The following is a 4,095-nucleotide window of genomic DNA, read 5'->3' on the forward strand; positions in this document are numbered from 1 at the left end:
TTTACACCCTATAATTTATTTATTTATGTTGTCCTTGGGTCAAATTGATTAAAAGTCTCAACATAAGTGTAGATTTTCAATTTTGACAGGAAGACAACACATGGGTTAAATTGTTATAGAATTGTTGGGAGACTTGTTTTGAACAGCTTTAAACTGTTCACCTTGTTGTAAGCAGTGACGAAATTCAAGCTTAAAAATGATTATTAAACAAATGTTTTTAATAAGCTTGTATTTGTACTGTTTATTCTTGTGATTTATATGTGTGTTATTCCAATTATTTAGACGGTACGATGACAAATGTAGCGTTACGCATAATCAAATAGAAAAAATGGCAGATTAAGCAGTGCCTTTACTGTCCATTCAAGCGATTAACCAATGTTGCGCATGCGCACTTCGATCCGCCGATATCACAGCACTGAGGAATTTCTCTAAAGTTGATTTTAATTCAAAAAAAGAACTAATAGCAAGATGGAGGTCTACGGCAGCCTTAGATGGAGGTCTACGCCAGCCTTAGATGGACTACTGCAGCAAAAGGGACAAAAACTCGTCCGATCTGGTTTGGAAGAAAAGATGAGGCTACGTAGCCGTGCTAACAGTCAGCAGCTGGACCACTACGGGGTCCTGGATCTAAACAATCCGCCCGCAGCTTTAACCAAGCAGGAAAACCTGTCAGCTCATATAATACAGGCAACTACAGATCCGCACATTTTCCACCCTGAAACGGATCAAAACATCCAGTTGGACCGGGCCAGCACGTCTTTCAGCCCTCGCCATTCTGTCTATTGGATGAATAGAATTGAATTGAGTTGAATTGAATTGAATATGCAAACTGAAGGCCCGTAAAGACGAATTTTACAACACTATGATCGCACAAGGAAAGAGCGTCGAATGGATTTTATGTACAAATAATCTACCGAATCTACCAGTCAGAAACTATTTTGGGTTTAGTGTGATTGAAAGAATGCTGCTGCCATCTGCCTTCATATTCAGTTGAGCAGTGTGTGTGTTTTCATTGTTGCAGGCTTTTGCGGTTGCTGCCCCGAGACTCTGGAATAAGTAACCCCCCCGATATTCGCACTGTTACAGATGTCGCTCTTTTTAGGTCCAAACTCAGAACATATCTGTTGAGTCTCGCTTTTAATACGGAGCAGTGGTGTGACAATATCATTCTTTTGTTTCTTTGTGACCTTTTCTGATTTTACTGTTTGATATGTTCACTCTTTCTATTGTATGATGTAATATTACTCATTCTGTTAAGCACTTTGGACCCTGCTGGTTGCTGTAAAGTGTTATATAAATACATTAGATTGATTTTAATTGATAGATTGATTGGAAATGTCTTGCTATCGACTGTGCGTGTGCCGCGCTTGTGCGCAACGTTTAGCGTACTGTTTTGATTATTAATCAAATTAGGTAATCTGGCTTTCATAACTCAGTGCCTAGCCTCTTACTGAAAACACTGCACGTCACTGGTTGTAAGTCACTTTGGTTAAAAATGTGTCAAATGTAATTTAATTTGACACATTTTTTTTTATAATAACATCTCCAAGTTAAAGAATCTCCTCTGTGCCCCTGCTTTCATCTGAGGACCTATGTTTATGTTGTAACTTTAATTTCCATAACTGCTTTCATTTGAGCCTAATGTTAAGGCTCTTTGACAATTTTGAAAAATGGACATTTAAAGAGACAAAAATTGGTGGCCATCTCAGATTTGAAGGTCAGAAATTATTCAAAGCAATAAATTACATTATTTATGAAGTTCTTGAACCAAATAGTTTCAGAAACCATTTATTATGCAGCAATGTGGGCAAAACCATTACAAACTTAATTTCCAGTTAGGCTGACGGCAGCCATTTTGGATATAGCGCTCCCCGGCTAATTTCTTTCTTTAACCTTTATAGACGACAAATCCAGTGAGAAACAAACCTTTCCTCTCCACGGTCATGGAACTGCTATCGATGACCCAACGAAAAAGCTGTTTTCTTCACTTCTTTGCCGTAGAAGTTAAATTAATTTTCACTAGTTGCACAACCTTCCCCCTCTTTTCACCTGTTGCCAAGTATTGTACGTTAGTGATCGTAGAATAACCGTAGCAAACTCCTTCGTAGCAGCTAGTGGTAAATAATGTCCAAGAGGAGCAAAGGTGACAAGCCTAAACAGCCATGCAATGTTTCTTTTTTCTTTAGAGCAACAAAATCAACTCAAACAACTCCAGCAAAACCGCTGTTATCTCTCTCTCTCCCCCTAATGAATGTTCTTACCTCAACAAATTTGACCCTCCTATAGTACGTGGGAGGTACCAGGAGTAAAGGCATGACTGAACTGTGATGGACGCCATTTTAACTTGTAATCCCTCATATAAAACCAACGTCCAATAAGTGGTCTCTTGCTGTGGCCCACAGGTTGTGAGTTCCTAGATTGATTGATAGTTTTTAGAAGCGTACGATGGAAATGTCTTGTAATTTACAAGACAAGATTAGGGCTGAAATGAAAGTCTGAAAAAAATATGCATATATGTTTTTTCTGCTTTCCTTTGCTAATCATCTCGTGACCTCTGAGATCTTCCTTGTGACCCCTTGTCCACGTCTTAGCCTACTGTATGATTTGGAAATTGTCAAAATGTCATAGATTCTCTATAAAAGTGAAGCAAACTCCATCCGCTAAAGAAGCCTGTGAGATGTGCATGAAAGTTTTGGAAAAACCGAGTGCACCTTGGAGATATTTTGTAAGTAAGTTACCTTTGTAAGTTATCTTATTATAGCTGTATTCTAAAAGTATTAAAGGCCAAAAGAACAGAGGACCTAGGTCACATTTTACAATACAATTCTCTGTAAATATTGGGATTAAACGCCAACATTTGGAACCAGTTGTTGTCTTTTGTAAAAACCTTTTTCAAAAATTGGGATGACACTCTCTGGACTATTTAGATGGATAATCTGCATCCCAGTCAGACCAGGGCCTGAAGCCAAAAATTCTTTCACAAGAGTATATCCTCTGTCCTCTTTCCTCAAACTTTGTTGTTTTCCTCTGCAAGGTTTGACTTTTTTTTTTGGACTTATGGTTATATATTGCTTTAGTTGCCAGTAAATCTAGTATTGCCTGTTTTGGAAAATATTTAGTGTTTGCATAATTTGATGTAGCCACACACACTTCAGAGAGATGATGTAAAGGCTCAAGTCTATTATAAATTTTACTGCATGCATTACTGTTTTCTACCACTGTTTTACTGGAGAGGTGGAATGCAAAAAAAGTGTATGCTCCTGAGGCAGACATGATACTGTTTTTCACATATTGTCTGTGTACCTGTGTGTGGCCTCCACTCTGCCATAGACAGTCACTCCAGGATTTTGCAGAAATTTTTTAGAGATTGTTGCGGAAGCTTTTGTAAAAAATAGCAACAAAAGTGAAAGAGAAAGTTGCAAAAAAAAGTTGAGTTTTTAATTTTATTGGTTTATAAATACAAAGGAAACTTGTTTTGGGGAGAATAAAACTACTGTAGGCTGATTTGCCTAGTAACCTTACCAAAAAGGCTCAGGATGCTAAAAATGTTGGGAATGGCTGGTGGATTTAAGACAAAAAATAACAATTTATTGAATTAATCAAATATGAACATGAAGGAACATGTCTGTCAGTGGCTTGTTGATCTTTACATTGTTAGTTAATTTCCTATCATTGGCTGGGACACATTCACTTGGTTTGATCATTGGACCTTAACTTATCATTCTACTTAGGCTCTAACACCTAACAAGCGTAGGGGTCCTCAATTTACATCATCCTGTATGTCTCATGTCCGGTTTTTCCTGCATTGTGTGTGTGTGTGTGTGTGTGCGTGTGCGTGTGTGAGAGACAGTCAGTCAGTCTTGGGGGGAACGGAGCCGCCCTGCCCTCTGCAGAGAACCGACAGGATTGAAACAGCAGCCGCTTTCAACATTCAAATGTATACAGGTTGAACGGTCTTTAGCTGTAAATGTGAGATGTTCGACTCACACTCGTCTCATCACAAGGAAATGAAATTGGCAACATACACTCACCGGCCACTTTATTAGGTACCCCATGCTAGTAACGGGTTGGACCCCCTTTTGCCTTCAGAACTGC

The 4,095-nt window shown here is 38.6% G+C and overlaps 1 long non-coding RNA gene across 1 annotated transcript in view; it reads right to left on the bottom strand.

Annotated features, from left to right (window-relative positions):
* Positions 1–1,407: 1,407 nt before the first annotated feature.
* Positions 1,408–4,095, bottom strand: part of LOC117937711 — a 17,813-nt gene continuing 15,125 nt past the window's right edge. The window contains exons 2-3 of the long non-coding RNA XR_004655218.1: positions 3,953–3,955; positions 1,408–1,418 (exon numbers count right to left, since the gene is read on the bottom strand). This is a non-coding gene — a long non-coding RNA (uncharacterized LOC117937711). The remainder of the gene's footprint in view (positions 1,419–3,952; positions 3,956–4,095) is intronic.

This window comes from Etheostoma cragini, chromosome 22 (genome assembly GCF_013103735.1).
Source record: "Etheostoma cragini isolate CJK2018 chromosome 22, CSU_Ecrag_1.0, whole genome shotgun sequence".
Taxonomy (NCBI): Eukaryota; Metazoa; Chordata; class Actinopteri; order Perciformes; family Percidae; genus Etheostoma; species Etheostoma cragini.